At 43.5% G+C, this 22,245-nt stretch overlaps 1 long non-coding RNA gene across 1 annotated transcript; it reads left to right on the plus strand.

The window, feature by feature from the left end:
• The first annotated feature begins 391 nt into the window (after window positions 1-391).
• On the plus strand, window positions 392-21,949 carry LOC121498916. The gene is made up of 3 exons (XR_005989943.1): window positions 392-514; window positions 623-722; window positions 21,787-21,949. It is a non-coding gene; the product is annotated as an uncharacterized LOC121498916 (long non-coding RNA).
• Window positions 21,950-22,245: the final 296 nt, after the last annotated feature.

Below are 22,245 nucleotides of genomic sequence, written 5' to 3' on the forward strand. Positions count from 1 at the left end.
GACAATCCAGTGTTAGCTCTTCAGAGCCTGAAATCTGGTTGGACCTCAAGGTTAAGAAAAGTCCATGTCAGTAACAAAATCAGTAGAAAAGACAGTGCTTGAATCCTCGTTAAGCCCAGTTCACTTAATAAATTGAACTTGAAGACAATGATCTTCCTAATTTTAAAATCCTGAAATATCTAGGATTGCAAGATTAAAGACCTCTCTACACTACAATGTTAAATGTGGTATAGTCCTTGTTATATTTTTTTTCCTCCAAAAGGCAAATCTCGTCAGCCACCTTGGGGATTCTTCTGGATTATATCGCAGCCAACAGGATTCTCTCAGTAAGACAGGCTGGCTGTGACTGCCATTATCTGCAGACAGAATTTCAAAGGGCTGGTCAGCGTGTGTGAACTCTGGCTGAGGCGATTGCCTTGGGGAAGATTTTCTTTGAGGCGTTCAGAGAGGAAAGCTGATTTATAGGCACTGGACTCCCACAGTCCTGCTTTGGTTAGACATGAATCGGGTCAAGGTCTGTGAGTTCTTTTTTGCTTGAAAGTTTATTTGGGAACAAAAAAAAAAAGAAAGGGAAAAATATCTCTCCAAGTTAAGTCCATTGACTGTTCACCTCTTCCCACAGCCAGCCCCAAAAGGCAAATACGATGTGAGGGAGCATCTGAAAGGTCTCAGAGTGACAAGCCTGGAACTTTCGACTCTGGAGGCAATGCCAGCCAAGTCAGGTAGGAGGTGAAACTCACTTCTGCAACCTTCTCACAGCTCTGTTCTTAGTAATACCTCCTCCTTTATTCCTTAAACTAAGGTTCCCACCCAGAAGTGGCTCATTCAAGAAATACCTTAAGCTCTAGAAGTGTTTTCTCCTCTTTCTTCAATCTTTTTTTTTTTTTTTTTTTTTTACCCAACCCACCCCTTCCATCAAAACATACCTTCCCAACCTCCATTTCCACTGGACCCTTCCCACACCTCACCACCTCACCACTGCACTAATACATGATGATTTTATCACCAGACTTCAGGTTTCAGGTTTGCTCTTCACAGGGCCCTAAAAGAAGCAATCCCTCAGGGGACAAAGTGGGTTGAAGCTTCAGGCTCGCTGGCAGTAAGTTGAGAGGGTTTAAAGCAATGCATGGCCCCTTCTGTCTGCCAGGCACACTTTAGAGGCCCAGAGGAGTCCCAAGCAGCATGCTGGGGCCCCTGAGAAAAACTCAGTTACTGGGGAGTGGAGATTTTATTCTTAATGAGGGTGTAATTGAATATGTCTGGATTTTGGAATAGAAATGACCTTTCCTGTAACTTAGAATCTATTTATTTTTCCCTGTGCAAATGAACAAAAGTTTTTTTTTTTAATCCAGAAAATAAAACCACCTCAAAAATTAAATTAAAAAATGGAAATCTGAAACTCATCCCCGCACCCCACCCCCAAGCTATTACTGGCTGATTCTGTGGCACATTTTGGTGGGCGGTTCACATTCAAGGCACATCACTACCAAAGCTCTTTTCCCAGCTCAGCTACCTTGAAGCCCAAGACTCCCATCGTGACTCTGTTCCCGCAGGAAGTAATCTGGACTAGAAATCAGAAGACCTGACTTCTGGCCCAGGTTCTGCTGTTAACTGTGGAGTCTTTACCTTCACAGGAAAATGAGTACAAACCCAGAAAATTATCTTATCCTAAAATAAGGAGGATTCCAAGATTAAAGGCCTCTGTTCAAAATGCAAGAAAAGTCCCTGGGTGAGAAAAAAAAAAAATCAATGCATTTATTAACTATTACTCACTACCCCTTAGCTCAAATGAGTCTCCTGGCTTGCCCATTTTGTCACAGGTGCTAGAGGATGCCACAAATGACCAGTAATTTAGGAAAGGTGATAAAAAAGGGAATGATCTAGAAGATGAAGTTTTCTCAAGGAAGGAGCAGAATCTGGTGGGAGGCCCCTGGTGGACCAGGGAAAGCATAAGACTCTGGACCCCCATTCTGGAGGCACCACAAGAAAAGGGAGTCACGGACAAGGCAAAAAAAAACTAATTTTTCCCATTTCACATTTTTTTTCTTAGCTACCATCCACTCTGGACTAGGCACCATACTGAGTTCTCTCTCTCTCTCTCTCTTTTAAGATTTTATTTATTTATTTATTCATGAGAGGCAGAGACACAGACAGAGGGAGAAGCAGGCTTCCTGTGGCCATGCCAATGCAGGACTCGATCCCAGGACCCCGAGATCGCAACCTGAGCCAAAGGCTCAGGCTCAACCACTGAGCCACCCAGGAGCTCCATACTGGGTTCTCTTATTAGACATGATCAGTTTGCAAAGAAGACACTGTTCCCACTGTATGGGAGACATTGGGGCTCTAAGAAGTTTCACTTGCTCAACATCATCCAGGCAGTGGCGGGCACAGCCAGGATCTAAATCCACACCTGAATGACAGCAAAACATTCTACCCACAATGGCCATGGAAAATGAGTTTTAGCAAATGGGTTTTAACTTTCCGCTTAAGCGATAAGCAAAGTAACGATAATGATTAACATTCCACGAGCGCCTATTATTTGCCAACCACTATGCTAAATGCTGTCATTTATCATGACATTTAATACTCACTGTGACACTGTGAAACAACTAATATTGCCCGATTTCACTGCTGAGGACTCTGAAGCTAAGCACTTTGCCCAAGACCACACTGCTAGATGGCAAAGAACAGAGGTAAGCCAGACAATCAAAACCAAAGACTGTAATCTCACTGCTACACAGAGTACACTTATTTTAGCCCAATTCCCCATAAATAAAAGCTTGTTATTGCTCAATGTATTAGCAGGGATGAAGAAAGAGGGAATTTTAACTACGATCCAAGCTGTTGACAGATCCAGAAATCACTCTTTGACAGCAGCTTGGAGTGACTGAGAGGTGAATGTTTTCAGAGTGGCAGGCCTGCCCCCAAAGCTATTCAGGCCCCAAACAAAACCTTCTCTGTGTCCCTGATGTTCTTTAAAAAAAAAACAGGCCAATTTCAACTATCCTGGGACAGATGGCTGCCACTGTACCCCATCTTGCAGGAACAGCAGCCTGACCTCCCCCCCCCCCCCCGCCTTGGGGGCCTGGAAATTGTTTCTGGCATCTTTGAAGAGATGGGACACTGGAGCAGGAAGGAGAGAAGAGAGGAAAGAAGAGGGAAAGCCCAGTGTCTACATATACAAAATACAGTGGGAGATTGAGCTAGTGAAAGAACATATTGCCCCAAACGGAACCAGAACATGTTTCACAAATGCTCTTGGCCTTGCAAAGGATTAGCTGCTAAAGGACATGACCATGGGTACCACTCTCTGTTTACAAGTTTCTCCTCTGCCCTACATGGAGACGTGACTTTCCATGTCCTCACTAAAGGGGCTGATTATCTGGTTACCTGAGCTGCATATACCCAAACAATTCCCAGAGTCTCTAGGACAGGATCGAGGAGCAAGCAGTGGAGGGGCACCGGCTGTGGACACATTGTCACAGTCAGCTGGGATATATGCGTTTCTTCAGGGGTCTCCCCACCACTTCCCAAAAGTCAGGGTCATGAAAGATTTAAAAAAAAAAAAAAAAGAGCTAAGGAGCTGTTCCAGATTAAAAAGGATTAAAGAGGCATGACCACTAAATGCAGTGCATCATCTTCTGCTGCATTTTGGATCAGAAGGGGAAATTGCCATAAAGGATTTGATTAGGGCAACTGACAAAATTTTAATATACAGTATATTCTAGATAACAGTGTTTTACCCCAGAGTTAAATCTGAAGTTGCGAGACACCTGGGTGGCTCAGTGGTTGAGTATCTGCCTTTGGTTCAGGGCGTAATCCTGGAGTCCCAGGATCGAGCCTCACAGCAGGCTCCCTGCATGGAGCCTGTTTCTCCCTCTGCCTGTGTCTCTGCTTCTCTTTGTGTGTCTCTTGTGAATAATAAATAAATAAAATCTTTTTAAAAATCTGAAGTTGATCATTATATTGTGAGAATAAATATATAGACAGTGGCTAGACTGTACGTAAAAATAGAACTCTGACCAACAACCTACAGCAATCTGCCCAGGAAACCAACCCCTTATCTACAATAAACAGCCCTATAAGTTAGACTTGCAGGAAGCCATATCCATCTCCAGTGGCGATCCAGGAAACCTAACAATAACTTCTGTAACAGTTGGCCCATAGTGGCTAGGACATGATTAATAACTGACAGCTTCCCTGATTTTTGTCCCTGCTTCCAACTTTGGACCGACCAGGGTAAGTCAAACAAGCATCCTTGACCAATCACACGGATTCCGCACATCTAGTTAGCCCACCTCCAGATTCCTGTGCCAACAGCCTTCGGTCAGGGCACACTTGAATCCTTCTCATTCCTCTGCCTGCCTTTGAATCTCTGCCAAGATTCAAATGATGGTGGTCAACTCCCTTGTGGTAGCCAACTCAGAATAAATAGCCCTTGCTTTTCTCATTTGGTGGGTCTTCATTTATCTCCCAGTTCTGTGGCTCTGTAAGAAAAAGTCCTTGTTCATAGGAAATAGGTGCTGAAGTGCTTAGGGGCAAAGGTTCAGAAAAATATGTATACATCTTGACAGAGACATGATAAAGTAAATGTGGTTACAAGTTAATAATTAGTGAGTCCAAGCTAATGGTGTGGGAGTTCTTTGTAGGGGAATCTTGCAATTCTTCTGTACCTTTGAAACGATCTCAAAACAAAACATCTTTTAAAAAGTGTTTCTGAAAAAAAAAAAAGTGTTCTGAAAATTAATTAATAATAAAATAATAAAATAAAATAAAATAAAATAAAATAAAATAAAATAAAATAAAATAAAATAAAATAAAATAAAGTGCCCCTGGGTGATTGCTTACATCCTGACCCAAAGACCACACCGGTGCACTAGAACCTTGGGTGATGGATTTTTGTCTTGTCTGTGTCCCTTGGTCCTTCTGTCAGGGTCTATCAGCCCTACCTCTGAAGAGCAATCACACCCTCCTCACCCCCTGCACTCTCCTAACCCTCTTTGGCAGCTATCCATTGGGATGGCTGGCTGCATAAAGAACCAGAGTGATCTTGATTGTAGTCCCCTCATCCCTCCTCCCTGGGCCAAGGGGCACGGAAGAAGTGTGGTGTTGCTCTCATCATCAGCCCTCACATGGACCATGAGCCTCGTGATGCAAATGGCTCGTGAACTGGGGATTGCAAGGATGTTTGGAGATTGGCCATCAGTTTCTTAAGGCTAAGCTGAGTTCTTGGAGCTGGCTGGACTTAACTATTACATTCCAAAGCTGCTGTATGTGACTAGTCTCTAACCTTGACATCTTACTTTTCTTTTTTCCTTGCAGCTTACTGGGTCACCTTCTTATTTATTAAGCCTCTCTTATCCCCTCACACAGCGGTTCTTAACCTTGGCTGTACATCGAAATCATCTGAGGCTTTAAAAAATATTGATGTCAAGTCTCATGTCCCAGAGACTCTTATTCAATTTTTCCAGGGTACAGCTTGAGATTTGGGTTTTCTGTTGTCTTTGTTTTTGATGTTTAAGCTCCCTGGAAGATTTTAGCGTGCAGCCAAGATTGAAGACCACTGCCTTCATGCATTGTCAAATACATCAACAAAGCTTTTCTCTCCCAGATCTTCCATCTTTCTAATTGCTCTTGGAAGGGGGGAGGGTGAGTTCTGACCATTCCCTTTGACCTCGCTGAAGCTCCCACATAGAGGAATTTCTCTAAAGTAGTTAGAATTAACTTGGCCTTTACAAAAGTGATTTATTTAAAAGTCTTTCCCCAACAACAAATTAAAGGGCAAATGAGACATGTAAAAACCTGCTCTGGTCAATAACAATCAGAGGTAACCATCATAATTTCCTATAAATAAACTCACCCAGCCTATATTTACAGGGCAAAAGCCCCAGCAGTCCCACAGCACCCATCCCCTTGTGACTGCACAATCTGCTATAAAGTAGAAAACAACAGACTACCCATCCAGATGTAGTTATAAGATACTGAAAATACATGGGGCAAAGAGATGATGAAATTGCACCAGATTTACAGCAACAGGTGGTGGCCTCTCCTCACAGGCATATACATGGTCATCTGACCTCTCAGTCACAGGAAAGAGAGAACAAGGAGGCCCAGCCACCAAGAAGTCTGTTGAAAGACCTGTGGCTTGGATTCAAAACAGGGGAGAGCCCATGAAATGCTGGAAAAGTATGCATTTGCCCACTTCTTGGTCCAGATACGCATTAGAATCACAAAGGAGGCTTCCAAAAACTCCTCATCTATCTCCAATCCCCGACTTGGCCCAATTAAATCAGTCTCTTTAGGCAGGGCCCAGGCACTGGTATTTATAAAAAGTTCCCCAGATATTCTAACGTGCTGCACCTGACTTTGAACGTCAGCTCCACACATAGAATCCTCTTACCTCACCCACCAGGCAGGACCCTGAGATCCCTGTGCCCTCTGAACCAGGTTCTGCAGCCACATCACTTCCCCTCCCCCATAGTGCTACCTTCTTCTCTTCTCATACTCTTTCTCCCATTACACACACACACACACACACACACACACACACACACACAGGCTCACAGAGCAAAACTTCCAGCAAGCCCATTTGAGTTATTACAGTTTCTTGCAAATGTCTTGTTTTCTTAATTACACTGTGAGTCTCTGGGATAAAGTAACTCTTCTTACCCTGTGGGGACCCCACAGCACATAGCAGAGCATCAGACTCAACTAAATATAAGTGACAAATAGCTGAAAGGTCAGTTGATCTATTCAGCCAGAACTATCAGGAGATAGTTGACCTCACTGAGCCCAAGACTTGGTATCGTGAAGCAGTCAAACAGCTACTAAACATTATGTACCATGGGCTAGATTTGAATTCTGACTCCAATAGCTATGAGCTATTGGACTTTAAGCAAGTAACTCAATTTTTTCTCCAACCTCAGTTTCTAGATCAACCAACCAAATGAGAAAATAATAATATGTACTTCATAGCCTTGTTAGGTGATACATGTAAAGCATTTCACAACTGCATTGTGGCCAACAGTAAACAAAAAATCTCCATAGTTGATTTTAATAGCCACATCTGTGGACCAAAGTTTGCTCTTTGGAAGAATCCCCAAAGCACACTGAAGTTTGTGGGGATCATCTCTAAACAGTGACAATGGTCAACAAAGATGGTCTCCAGATGGTACGGAAGCCATTACCCCATGTACCAATGTCTCGTCTGGATGACCCCATAGCTCCACTTCTGTGTGTTCCGACTTAGGGCCATCCCTAGAGTGCCAACTCATGGCTCATCTCTCTCATTCTTCCCTTGCAACAGGATACGGAGGATGTGGCAAAAATTTTGAGAGGAATCCTAGAAATCAGACCAGTCTCAGAGTTGTCCACTGGCCATAGGAGGGGAACCTCAGCACAAATGACATCAGAAACACCTGCAGAACTTGCTACATAGGCAAGGGGTGATGGGCTCCACTCCCAGAGACTGATAGGTCTGGATTCCATTAGTGATTCTTCCTAAAAGTAGCCAAAATGATTCTGAGTCAGGTAGTGAGAAACATTGATCTCATAGGATAAAGAAGACAGCGAATGCTGAGAGGAAGCACAGGGACTGTGGGAAGAATTTGAGTTCTGATGTTGGACATAATAGTTTTAAGACTGAAGCATCTACCTAAGCTGTTAGCAGTAGTTTCATCATTTGTAAAATAAGGGTAATAATACCCATCTCACTGGATTATTATGAGGAGTAATACAAAAATACCTGTAAGGCACCCAGAACAGCGCACAGCATATTTGGCCCTCAGAGCAAATTTATGCATCATGTACTGAAGGGCACAGCACAAAAGCAGCTCAGTTTTCCAGTCCGAGATACCAGGAGATGGTGACGCCCTTGACCAAGATGGCATAACTTATCAGAATGAATAGGCTGGGAGCAGAGATTGGAGCTCTGACTCTAATTGAGTTGCTGCAGATCAACACAGCCACTCTCCTGCAAGGAAGGAAGAGCCTCAAAGTCAGTTCTTTGCCTGACCCAGCATTTCCTGTCCAGCCCCTGGGACTTCTTTCATTCACACTGCCCCTCCACAGTTAACCCTACAGGTTCTCCTTCTCCTGAGAGTGGGTTTGTGTCCCAGCATCTTGCTGCTCCCGAAGACAAAGCTACAGACAACAATACAGATGATCTTCTAAAATATATAGAATTCCACCCAGTTCTTAGGCTCCCATCCTGACTCCTCTTTGGGATAGTCCCTGAAAGTCCCTGGAAGCTTTGGATCTCAGTTTTCATTCCTGAGGGTGGTGTTCAGCAAACCTCCCCACTCCCTGAGCTCCTCCTTTGAGTGGGCCTGGTGTTCCCTTCCCACATGAAAGCCCCTCATCTCAGCTGAGAGCCTCGGGGTCAGACCACTGGTGCCTATCACTGGCCTTCAGATGCCCAACTGTCTCAAGCAGGTGACTTATATCTTTGAGGAGTCCAGGCTAAGAAAACACTCATCCCTTTGGGCCTTGACCTCTGGGGACTTTCCCTTACTTGAGAGGGTGATGGGAAATGAGTCAGTAATATTTACCAAGTATCCAGGGCCCAACACACGTCACTTACATTTTCTCAGCCAACCTGCCTGGAGAGGACGACACTGTCTCAATGATAATAACAACACAGACCCTGGGGGGAAATCTGTGACTCTTAAAACTACCACTTCCACCCAGCTCTTTCCCAAACTGTCCTCAAGAACATGCTCACATGAACTAGAGAATGTTGTCTTCCGAGCTCTCACATGGGCTCTGTCTATAGCCAAAGCCAAGGCCCCAGAGCTCCGGCTCCATCCAGAATGCAGGCTGGTCTAGCCCTCTGCTCAGGCCACCCCCTCCTGCTGCCTCTCAGATGCATAATGTCCTCTCACCCCCCACCACTTCCATGCCCCACTGAGTTCTGCCTCACAGAGGACTTACAGCATTTGTGCTCACTGTTCTTCATTGGGTCACATTCTGACTCCATCATGTAATCACCCCCCTCTCCCTGGTCAAAGAGCCAGAAAGAGACAGCTTTTGAACCACAAACTTCCTGCTGAGCTCTGAAGCCTCCTACCTTCCAACACCAACACATGGCCTTTGAACCAACTGTTTGGCCACCTCCACCTCCATCTCTCTCATTCCCAAAGTGCCCCTCAATCCCTCTTACTCACAGACCTGTGGAAGACTAGCCTTACTGGCCTCTGGACAAGCCCAGACATGGCTGTAATCAACAGATTATGCTTAAACCTTCAAGCTAGGACCACCACAAGCCACAGTTCTCTGAGAAACATCAGCAGAATACTAGGTCAGGCAGGCTGTAGTCCTCAAGGGGTTTAAAACCTAAAGAATATCACAGAATTGTAAGATGACATTAGGGGAAACTGAAACTGAGTGAGGGGTATATTGGAATTCTCTGTACTATCTTTGCAACTTTCCTGTAAATCTAAAATTATTCCAGAATAAAAAGTTTGTTTGAATAAATAATGGAAGGAAAGACAGAGGACGGGAAAGAGGGAGGGGATGCTGAAAATATTGCATAAGTTCAGATGAGGAAAGGCCATGAATAAGAAAACCAAGTCAGGTGTATTGGTTAGCTATTCGTACAGAAATATAACATAATAAGGAACTGTAAAATCTTTAAAAATTAAAAAATAGACAAGTCTCCCTCCCCGCCCCCCACATACACTTGTACACTATACCCCCTCAACACACACATACCTGCCACCATTACCAGCCCACCAATGGAGAATGAATTGCAGGCCCATGATCCTACCCTCTCAAGTGGGTTCGATCTTGCCATCTGGGGTAAAAATTAGTGCTGCTCACCAGATATCTCCAGCTCTCCACCTTCTGAGTTCATGGCAGGAATGTACTTCCTGGCCACCTTGTGGGCAGTAGAGTCATGTGACCAGTTCCAGACAGTCAGTTGTAACCAGAAGTGATGTTCTCCAGCAGACATTACAAGATGAGACTCTCCAGAGTCCACTTTCCTTCTGCTTCATTGATTTCCTGTGCTCAAACTAGTGACTTCTCTGTCATCCTGAAAGGCAGGACGCCAAGTCCCCAGGTGACCCACAGCAGACATGTAACAGGGGCATGTGGGTGGCTCAGTCAGTTAAGCATCTGCTTTCAGCTCAGGTCACGATTCCAGGGTTCTGGGATTGAGCCCCACCTTTGGCTTCCTGCTCAGTGGGGAGTCTGCTTCTCCCTCTCCCTATGCTCCTCCTCCCGGCTTGTGCTCTCCCTCTCTCACGTGCTCTCTCTCTCCCCAATAAATAAATAAAATCTTAAAAAATAAAAAAGAAAAGGAGAAAGCCTTTGTTATTATAAGCCACTAAAATTTGGGGTTGTTTGTTACTGCAACATAACTTAGCTTCTCTTGATTCATACACCCTCTTTTTCCGGCAGATTTTCTAGTGTTTCTCCCAACTAGTCTATTTGTGAGCCAGTTACAGCATTTTGCCACCGGCCTTTCTTTCTTCATTTTAAATGCCCCTGAATGGGGGCACCTGGGTGGCTTAGTCAGCTAAGCACCTCCCTTCAGCTCAGGTCATGATCTCTGGGTCCTGGATCGAGCCCCACATTGGGCTCCCTGTTCAGCGGGGAGTCTGCTTCTCCCTCTGCCTCTCCCCCTGCTCATGCTCTTTCTCTCTATCTCTCTGTCTCCAACGAATAAATAAGATCTTTTAAAAAAAATTTTTTTAAATAATAAAAAAAATAAATACCTCTGAAAAAATAGTATCTTCATGGCTTTGCTTGCCCATTTCCTTGCCTGAAATGCTCTTCATCTCCACATGTTGAAATTAGGTTCATCCTAGTTTCAAAAGCTTCCAAGGGCACTGGGGTGGTTCAGTGGTTGAGCATCTGCTTTTGGCTTAAGGTGTGATCCCTGTGTCCTGGGATCGAGTTCTGCATCAGGTTCTCTGTGAGAACCGCTTCTCCCTCTGCCTATGTCTCTTCCTCTTTCTGTGTCTCTCATGAATAAATAAATAAAATCTTTTTTTAAAAAAGTTTCCATAAGTCCCTGTTTCCATAAAACTTAATTTGATTTGTTTCTATAGGTCTTATCACGCTTCAGTAGGGAGAGTCTGTGTTAAGAACTAGAGCTGGTTTACCTCTGTATTCTCTGTAGGACCTACAAGCACCTGGCACACAGGTGCTGCATTCCTATGTTATTATCCTCGGCCTTAAATTACACTGGCTTTAAATCTGCAAAAATCAAGCTAACCATTTACTAATTAAGCTCAGGCCTACTAAGGGGCAAGCGCCACACTGGGTGCTAGGATTCAGAGATGTGAATGACATGATTCCTGCCTTTCCAAACTCTTAGCCTACTGGAGGAAAAAGACCCAGAAGCAGGTAATTATAAATATGTGCACCTCTATTCAGTATAACTTGCTTCATCAACTTAGGGTCAAATGTTCTCATTTGCTTTTATTTTTCCAATCAGTAACTCAGCCCCCCCTTGCCAATATTGGCAGAAAGTCTGCAATCTCCTTCTTCAGGACATGACTCTGGTGATGCAGTCCAAAGGGGTTGGGGGTGGGGGGAAGCAGGATCTTGCTGGCAGGATCCATCCTTTTTCCATATCAAGCAGAGAATTGAAGCTGGTCCCTCCACTTCCCACTCCTTCCGGTGTTGCTGTGGACGGCAGGGCCCACACAGCTGAACAGATGGTGCTGCTGTGCTGTCACAGGACTGCACTCATAGATGCTGCCCACCCCACAGGGTGCCCCTCTGAGCAGGTGCCTCCCTGTGGTTTCCATACCTCTGCTAAGCCACCGTTCTCCACAACCTAAACTCAGGGCTGGCCCAGGTTGTTCCATCTAGAGAAACTTCCAGCATCACCCACTGACAGTGCTGATCCAGTCCTCCCCCACCAATCCTCAGATCCTGTATGTAGCTGGAGGCCCAGCCTAGATGCCCTCTTGCCCCTTTCCTTCCCTGTCACAAGCTTTCTTTGATCAGAGCCATCCCAGTCTATCCTGAAAGAGCTCCCTAACTTCCAGTCTCAAGACTTCAGAAGTTGGGGTGTCAGCCCCTTCCCTCCCTCAGGCCCCCATTCATTCCTCAAATAGGTCACTCATCTCCTCCCCCAGAGCTTTGTGTCCTAGGAAAGAGATAGCTTTTGCTAACATGTCCTGCTATACTCTGCTCTTTGGACCAAGGGTGTCCACTAGCTTTGTATTCACATGAACAACCCTGGTGATCCTTCATGAGACAAAAAAGAGTAGCAGTCTCTCTAAATTATAAATAAATAAATAAATAAATAAATAAATAAATAAATAAATACATAAATACATAAATACATAAATAAATAAATAAATAAATAAAGGAGATACAACTTAAAGCAGGGCAACTATAGTTAATTCTGTACCATATATTTGAAAGTTGGTAACAGAGTAGATCTTAAAAGTTCTCATCACAAGAAAAAAAAACTGAAAAAAAAAAACTGTGTAAGGTGATGAATGTTGACTGCATTTATTGTGGTGATCATTTGGTAATGTATACAAATAGTGAATCTTGTTACACACCTGGAATTAATACAATGTTATAGATCAGTTACTACTTCAATAAAATAAGTCCTTGCCTATTACATATATGATTGTAAAACACTATAATAGGTAAGGACCAGGTGTTATGGAGCCCAGAAGAAAAATATCTGATCCAGATTTGTTTCATGGAAGGGGATGAGAAGCCAGGGAAGCCTTCCTGTATCATTCATCTGCATTATGATGTCCCAGGTCATGCTCATTCTATATCCTGATGACTACAGGCTAAGGGGCCGGTCTGGTCAAGTTCTTAGGTGTCAGCTTAAGAACACAGTCTCCACAGAACTGAAGCATACCAGAGTAGAGGAGGAGGTGGAGGGAGGGGTCATAGTCAGGCCAAGATATAACAAGATGGGATTTTAAAGAGTCAAGCATCTAAGTCCCTGCATCAGTAATTAGAGATATACAGACAATGATTTCAAATATGAAGCTAACTCTTATTGTCCCAGCCACATTTTAGGAGCTGCGTATGCCATGATGAATAAGACAGACACAAGGGTATACACTAAATCAGTCAGCTTGCTAAGGACTCTGATCCAGGAATGAGCAAATGATGTAGAAGCACAGAAGTGTCCTCTACCTGACAGTTAGGGAAGGCTCAGTGCAAGGGGACAATGTTGGAGGTCAATCTACAAAGCTCCAGTTGGTCTAGATGATGCCTTTGAACAAATTTGAAAAAGATACCTCTTTAGGGAGACAAATTAAAAAGAGAAAAAGACCCCCACTTCTGGCTTGACACAGAGTCAGTGCTTGGTGAGAGGAACATGAGCTGGATTTCAGGTGCCACTCACCCTCTAGGCCAGGTACCTTGATAGAGTATGCAAAAAGCAAATTTATTTGAAGAGACCTTGCCTTGAAGGATGAGTCAGAGAGTATATCTCCAAATAGAGGGAAAGGCATTCCAAGCAGAGAAACAATATGGACAAAGGCCAAGGGCTATAGCAAAGCTTGAGCCTAGAGAATCTTTTAACCTTCCTTTCAAGGCAGAAAGTGGTCCCAGAGTACAGGTAACCTGGAATTCAGAGTATGGGTGACCTGGGGTTTAGGATACAGGTGACCTGGGGTTCAGAGTTCAGGTGATCTGGGCTCAGGCTGCAGGTTAGTTAGGGTTCATAGGTGTGAATTTTAAAACAAATATCCCCAGTCGGAGAGCAAAGTGAAAAGCACTCCTACCAGAGATCAGTTCCAAATCTAAGGAAGGTAGGGAAGCTTCTAAACTAAAGCAACAGGGTAGCTCTCTCGGTAGCAGAGAAATTATTTAGTCAGTTTCAAAAACGTGGAAAACACCTGGGACCAATCTATTCTTCAAAAAAATAAAATAAAAAGCTTTCTCTTCCTTGTGAACTAGGATTCAGAGACTGGTTCTCCCAAAACAATGGTCCTTAGCTTTTCATTTCCCTTTGCAAACTTGGAAAGGAACAAACACATCCTACTTGGCTGCATTTGACCTTCTTTGTGGTAGACATACCATCCCCCTACCCACCCACCAACCAAGAATGAATCATTAGGAAGAACATTTTAATCAGACTGCCACCAACCACAGACAATTCAAGGAGATAAAACACATGTGAGTATGGACTGGAACAGCCAGTTTTTAAATAAAATAAAATGTGCCATTTGCTTATTTTGCTAGGTCTCCAGGAATTAGCCTAATGAAAAGGTGGAGGAAGCCACCCTTCCACAACAAATGGTGTGAACTGAGGTAGACAAAAGGGTATTCCCAATTCTACCTCAAAATAACTCCTCCCAAGCTCAACATATGCTATAAAAATCATTCCCTTGACTCATAAAAGTCCCATTAAGACCTTGGGAGAACCCATCTACACAGCAGCCATGTTCCCCTTCCCCTCCTCATAGTACCCAAATGGCAGGGGAGGCAAGCCCAAGCCAGGAGTCAGGATTTGTTCAAGCAGATCAGGGTGTCATATGGCCATTGCCGGTTTTGGTTTAGCCATGGGCACATGCCATAATTCTGACCAATGAGATACGGAGGGACATCAGCTGGGGAGGGGGTGGCTTATGGAAAAAAATCTTTCAGTTCTTAAAAAGACACACAAGGAAGAGACACTGTATTTCTGCTTCTGATTATTGGTAAATATGGATGTGTCTTTTGAAACTGGTGTCCATCTTGTAACACGGATGTCAGTTGGATTGAGTGACATGAATTAAGGATAGCAAAGCCAAAAGATAGACAAAATCTGTGTCGACAATCACAACATGGAGCCGTCAAATTAACCGATCTATAAATGGTCCCTTTTTAGGACTTTTGTTATAGGAGTTAATATGTATCCTTCATTTTTAAAGGCATTTTAATTTTTTTTTAATTTTTTTTTTTATTTATGATAGTCACAGAGAGAGAGAGAGAGAGAGGCAGAGACACAGGCAGAGGGAGAAGCAGGCTCCATGCACCGGGAGCCCGACATGGGATTCGATCCCGGGTCTCCAGGATCGCGCCCTGGGCCAAAGGCAGGCGCCAAACCGCTGCGCCACCCAGGGATCCCTTTAAAGGCATTTTAAATAAGGTTTTCTATTGTTTATAGCCAAAAACATCCTAACTCATATGGACACTTTGATGCCTTCCTTACTTGCCACCCATTTACCCCTAAACATGCTTCAGTCTGGATTCTATATGTCCTAACTGCCACTGAACCCATTTTTGATTCAATCCCCAGTGTCCTCCTAAATATGAGATCCCCTGGCCTTACCTGACTCAACCGCCCTCCCATATTTGACTCTGCCTCTTCCTATAGAAACTCCCCATTCCCTTGATTTTCATGACATTAAAATCTCCTGGTTCTTCTCTTACCCATATGACCACATCTTCTCTGTCTTTCTTCTAGTTACTTTAAAGAGGCCCTTGGCCAACAGATATATTTTGTTTGGCCTGGTAGTGTTTTTAAAATTTTGTAAGTTCATTTCCAATATTAAAAATTGAGAAATTTCACACAAACACAAGATTTCTAGCTTCCTTAAATAATTGGAGGAATAGACAACACTAGCCTCACATTCCCAACATGGGACTTTACAGGTTGGGAACAGGAGGTTGGTCCAGCAAATAGGCAAAAGAATCAGCCAGAGTCCAGGTAATGGATGTGTTTGTGTCAAAAGCTGCTAATAGGTCAAGATGAAGACTCAGAATTGACCACTAGATTTGGCAATGTTGAGGTGCTGGTGACCCTGAAGAGAGTGTTTTAAGATCAAAAATATTCTTAAAAGAGCAGTTTCAAGAAAGAAAGGGTGGAGGAAAGTTTGCATTACTAGCAAAGCTATGGATTCACATAGCACATAATCCAGAAATTCCATTTCTAAGATCTACCATAGAGGAAATCTAGCACACACGTACCATAAAATATGTACAAGAATGTTCATAATGGCCCCAAACTGAAAACAACCCAATGTTCATCAATAGTAGAATAGATAAGAGATCAGAGTCTATTTATAGGATGGGATAATAGGCAGCAATGAAAACGAATAGACTACCAGAGACAACATGGAAAAAACACAAAGAATACAACTCAACTTGTATAAAATTTTTAAAAAGGAAAAACCAAATTGTATAGTTTAAAGGGCTCATACCTAAATGATAAGACTCAGAAAAGAAAACCAAGGAAATTATTATGAAAAAAAAACAAATAACAGCCCTAGTGGGACACCTGGGTGGCTCAGGGGTTGAGCACCTGCCTTCGGCTCAGGGCGTGATCCTGGAATCCAGGGGTCAAGTCCCACATCGGACCTCCTGCATGGAGCCTGCTTCTCCCCCTGCATAGGTCTCTGACTCTCTCTCTCTCTCTCTCTGTCCTGTGAATAAATAAATAAATAATCTTAAAAAAAAAAAAAAACAATCAGCCCTGGAAAGGGAGAAGTTAATTGCAGGTGTACGGGGTAACTCAGTATATTGCAGGTATACAGCATGACTCAAAAACTAGTAAGAATTAGTTTCATATCTGAAACCATTGTCTGCATGTTCTCAATGTCTTATTTTTTGGACTGGACTTTGGTTACATGAATGTTTGCTTTGTATAGAGCAGCATGTGTTGTGTTGTGTTGTGTGGAGATTTTAAGGACTCATGCTCACTATATCTTGCTATTTAAAAAGGAAATGAGAAGGAGCCATTAAACAAAAACGTTTCTTAAGCATGATTATGATTGGCCACATCCTGTGCCATCACTGAATGGGTCACTGTCAGGAGTCACTGCTTTGTGGAGCCTCTGGGACCACAGAGGCTAACCTGGCCCAACTCCATCACTTTCATTTCACTTTTTACTTGGCAATAGCTGAACTTCTCCATGGGGGAAAAAGGAGAATGGGAACTGAAAAAATGGAGGCAGCAAAGGTTAATAACTATTCCCATAATTTTTGTTCAGGGAAGAATAGAAATGTAGCAGGAGATAGACAAGGAGTCAAGGGAAATCTTTTTTTTTTTTTTCTTTTTTAAGATGGTATGTATTATGGTGTATCTGTATGGTGAAGGAAATCATCCAAAGAGAAAGGGGAAATGTTGTGATCCAGAAGGAAGAGGGAATGGTTGGAAAGGCTAAGTTCTGAAGGAGGTGTTGGGAGCAGATGTCAATGCATGAGTGCAAGGCTGTGCCTTGGCCAAGAAGCAAGGACCATATGGAGCAAAGGCAGAGCACATGGGAGCAACGGCTAGGATGTCATAGGTTTTGTGGTGAAAAGAAGAGGAAGTTCTCCTGCAATTGTTTCTATTTTCTCAGTCAGAGTGAGAGTGAGAAAGGGGGTGTTCGAGATTGGAGTCAAAAGTGGCAAATAGCCCTCTGGATAAATGGGATGGAAACTGACCCAAGAATGGCTGTGTATGATGGAGGGCCCTCTTAAAAATTATGGTTCCTAATTTAAGGTGAGGCTGGTCAACACACTGAGGGCTTTTCTCCAGACTTGTTTGGCTACTTGATGCAGATTAAGAATCAGAGGAGAGTTGGAGCTTTGTCAGCGAGTATAATACAGGGAGAGGGTGCAAGGGGGTGGCTGCTGGGCAAGGAGAGAGCACAGACAGTAGCAAACTTCACATTCGCTCTCATTACTGTCTTCAACCACCAACGCAATTATTCTTTTCATTTGAGTTTTAAAGCTATAGCAATAGGGGATCCCTGGGTGGCTCGGCAGTTTAGCACTGCCTTTGGCCCGGGGCATGATCCTGGAGACCGGGATCGAGTCCCATGTCGGGCTCCCTGCATGGAGCCTGCTTCTCCCTCTGCCTGTGTCTCTGCCTCTCTCTCCGTGTCTCTCATAAATAAATAAATAAAATCTCTAAAAAAAAATAAAAAAATAAAGCTATAGCAATAGAGTTTACTCCAACAAGACACATAGTATTTTATCTGCTTTCAAATGTACTTTTTAATGTCTATAAAGATATGAAGGTCCTTGGGGAAACTAGACTTTTCAGATCTGTCCTGATAGGTTCCTGGTGTTTGACAGAATAACTGATAAGACATAGGAACGCCTGGGAACCACTCTCTTACGATCTTTATCCAAGTAAGGGTCCCTTTCAGAGAACCCTGTGTGCTGCTGATTAACAGCGCAGCCGAGGCAAGAGACAGATCTGGCCTTGAAAACCCACCTCGATCACCAGCTGACTCTGGCCAGGTTTCTTAGCCTCTTTTAATCTCTTCTCCGCTGTATAATAGGGATAATAATAGTATCTGCTTCTTGGAATTGCTGTAAAGAATCAAGTGAGAAGGGACGCCTGGGTGGCTCAGCGATTGAGCATCTATCTGCCCTAGGCTCAGGGTGTGATCCCAAGGTCCCGGGATCGAGTTCTGCATCAGGCTCCCCATGGGGAGCCTGCTTTTCCCTCTGCCTATGTTTCTGCCTCTCTCTGTGTGTCTCTCATGAATAAATAAATTAAATCTTAAAAAAAAAAAAAAAAAGAATCAAGTGAGAAAGTTCATGTAAAATGCATAGCGTGGTGCCTGGCACAAAATAAACATCCAGTAAAAGACAGAGTTGCTTAGCATAAGTACTCAATAAATGTTGGCTGATTTGGTTGGTGGTGGTGCTGTTGCTCTATTTACCCCTGAATAATGAGTTGAATGTTTGAGTACTTGGGTAATAAGGAGATCTCAATCTCATTGGTGTTCTATTCTATACTTAGACAACTTTAATTTGATTCAAGACGGGGGGCATTTATGTCTCACGCTGTCCTAAGCACCTATATGCATTATTTCACCTCCTCTTCCCAACAGTAAAATCCAAAACCAGATCTTTCTGCTGCCAAAATCTATACTTTTTGCCCAACAAAACACTTTTCTTCTTGAAAAGCTGGTTCTAATTCTGATTTATTCTAATTCTTTTCTCAGGAAGGACCCAGAGGAAGTCAATTCCTCTCCTACATGACAGTTTCCTTCAAATTAAACAGGAATACTCCAGAGTTGTCAATCATACTGGAGATTGTCCCCTTATGCCGTTGGGACTAGTGGGGAAGTCAGCAGCAGCAAATACAGAGTGGCCTCAGGATCCACTGAGTGTCTCTCAGAACCTCTGCTTACAGCCAGAAACCCTTTCATTGGGTCCTTATCTAGTTATTTCTATGAAGTCCAGGGAAGCTTCCTCAAGGGAAGCAACTTCTCTCTCCAGTGAAACAAAAGTCTGTTGATGCCATATTCCCAGTACAAGATCCCCATACATGCCTCTCTTACCTTAAATGGATATGCCATCATTCCACTTTTTAACCAGCAAGCTTTTAGTGAGTGCTTGCCAAGCTCTACAGGCATTAAGAGGAGTACAGAGGCAGCGCATGGTCCTTAAGGGCATGAAGACACCCCATAAGGACACCCCAATATCCTGTGTGACCTCAAACAAATCACCACCTTCCTAACTCTCAGCTTCCTTGCTGTGAAATGGGGATAGCAATAATTTCCCATGCAAAGATGATTGTAAAGATTTCATGAGATGATACTAGTTATTACTATGGAAGATACTCCCACACAGACACACTTATTTCTTGTTATCAGAACCCCAGTTTTGTTCAAGAAAGCACTGTGCCTGCCCCCAGACTATAAATTAAAGTTGATCTGATATAATCATGATCCTAATCCTCTCTGCCAGACACTCACTTTCCCAGATTCTCTTGTGCCTGGAAATATTCATCTGACCAATGGACAAATTCTGGCCAACAAAAAATTAAAAGAAGTCATCTGAGAGGCTTCTGGAAATTGTTTTGCTTTCCCATAAAGGGGACAGCCAGGAGATAATGCACATAAGTGTCCTCTCCCCACCTGTGCACACACATACACTTTCTCTCATCTTTCTCCCTTGAATCCAGATGTCTTGCCTGGAACTGTAGTAGTCATGCTGTAACTGTGAGGTGGCGAGCATGAAGGCAATGTTCAAAAGCTAAAGATAGGGAAGCAAAATGTTAAATGATCCTAGATTTTTGATGAGATCCCAGAGCTGACAAACCAATCTCAGAATGCCTTCTTCCAGAGTTCCTTTTTTTTTTAAGATTTTATTTATTTATTTATTTATTTATTTATTTATTTATTTATTTATTTATTTGAAAGAGAGAGAGAGTGAAAGCATGAGAGGGAGGGGGAGGAGCAGAGGGAGGAGAAGCAGACTCCCCGCTGAGCAGGGAGCCCAAGGGGGAACTCAATCCCAGGACCCTGGGATCATGACCTGAGCCAAAGGCAGGCTCAACCAACCCATTGAGCCACCCAGGTGCCCCCTCCAGAGTTTTTAAGTGAGCTAATAAATGCTTGAGTCTTAAACTACTGTTAATCAAATGTCACTCACAGCCCAAATCATCCCTAATTGATTCAATGATATCATCTATTGTTACATTTACTCCAGGCTCCCATAATTGTCCCTTCCATGACTTGGAGCAGGGACTCATGTCTCTGAGTACTAAAAGGGTTTTATGAGTGGTATTACTTTGGACGAGGCCTTACACAGTAAAGTTGAGTCCCTCTCTTATTTTTCATAGGGTCCTCTTCTACAAAGGATGCCAATGCAATCAGGAAATGAAGGGCCTTTAGCCCTGCATGGCTGAGAAAATGCTTCTCAGGGATGCCTCCAGTACAACATCATATTTACAGCCTCCTTGACCAACCCCATACTTCAGATTTCTAATAGGTTGTATTAACACCATTCTTGGCTATATCCTGGGCATTCTGCTCTGCTTCAGTGAAAAAATCCCCTCCTGATCCCGAGAACCAGATTTCACAACTGCCTGTGAAGACAAAGGAGAGAGAATAGATGCATAGAAAATGCTTAGCACAGTGGCTGGTACCTAGTGGCTTCTCAATGAAAGGTGATTGGTATTATCATTATACAACACAACGGCTGTTGCTTCTAAGTTCAGCTCTCTCACACGGGGATAAACAGACCCTGTACTTCTCAGTGCACTCACCCTTGATAACTTAGAGACAATGATTCCTTCTGGCTTGGTATGATCCCAGTGTGGGAAGAGAATAGAAGGTTCTGGTGGGGAAGTAGGTGCCCAGTAGGTTACACGCAGAAAAGAGGCAGAACTTAGATTCACCATTCAGAGTTGGGACCATGGTAAAGAATCACACCCTGTCTTCCCAAACTGGGTTGGAAAGTCAAGACTGATTTTATATTATTCACACCCAACAAGTATGTATCAAGGTATATGGTTCAAAACTATACTGTAAAATTCCCCTTGTAAACAAGGGAGACAGTGAGATATACACAACAGAGGGGATTTATGGTTTGATTAAAGGCATTCACTCCAGAAAAACACTCTCAGGTTTTAGTTGCTTAGTTTCCAGGAATTCAGACTGAGGGATTTTGGAAGACTGAGCTTCCTCAAAAATTCTCCTGTAAAATGCATGCTGCAACTCTATAAACAGGCCAGTCCAACACATTCAATGTTGCTGTGGTGAGACTGCCTTCATTTGGTGCCAAAGCAATGAGCAGTCTCCTTGTATGCCGGGTTTCCCCCTAGATACCCTTGTGAGTGGTTCAGTACAAGAGTGGAGGACTGCAGCCAGGAAACCTACATTTCCATCTGCCCCCCTTCCATTGAACTGATGCATGATTCCAAGCACATCGTTGTGCCTCCCTGAACCCTATTTTCCCACCCATCAAGTGAGGGTGTTAGACTCAATGACTCCTGTTATGGTTAATTTTATGTGTCAACCTGGCTGGACCACAGTTCCCAGGTGTGTGGGGAAACATTAATCCGTATGTTTCTGTGAGGGCATCTTAGATGTTTAATCTGTGGACTTTGAATAAAGCAGATTGCTCTCCATCGTGTAGGTGGGCCTCATCCAATCAGTTGAAGGCATGAATAGACAAAGATCAACTTCCCCTGAGAGAACGGGAATTCTTCTAGCAGAGCGCCTTTGGACTTGAATTGCATGTCATCCCCGAGTCTCCAACCTGCCAGCCTACCTTACAGATTCATTTTGGACTCACCAGCCCTCCACAATCGCAGGAGCCAATTCTTAAAAAAAATTAAAAAGGCATGTATTTGTACATCCTACTGGTTCTGTTTCTCTGGAGAACCTCAGCTAATACAACCCCCAAACACCTTTGCAGTTTTAAGATGTCAGAAGTCTGAATGGTAACTGAGGGGAAGGTTCGGTCCATTTCTCAGCCTGCAGCTCCCCAGGGCAGGGAAGCAATCAAGACAATGTCTTCTTTGAGGAGAACTTATGCAATGGGACTCCTCAGGACAGTGATAAATACCAGTAGTTCCAGAACTGGTACACACAG

This window comes from Vulpes lagopus, chromosome 9 (genome assembly GCF_018345385.1).
Source record: "Vulpes lagopus strain Blue_001 chromosome 9, ASM1834538v1, whole genome shotgun sequence".
NCBI classification, from domain to species: domain Eukaryota; kingdom Metazoa; phylum Chordata; class Mammalia; order Carnivora; family Canidae; genus Vulpes; species Vulpes lagopus.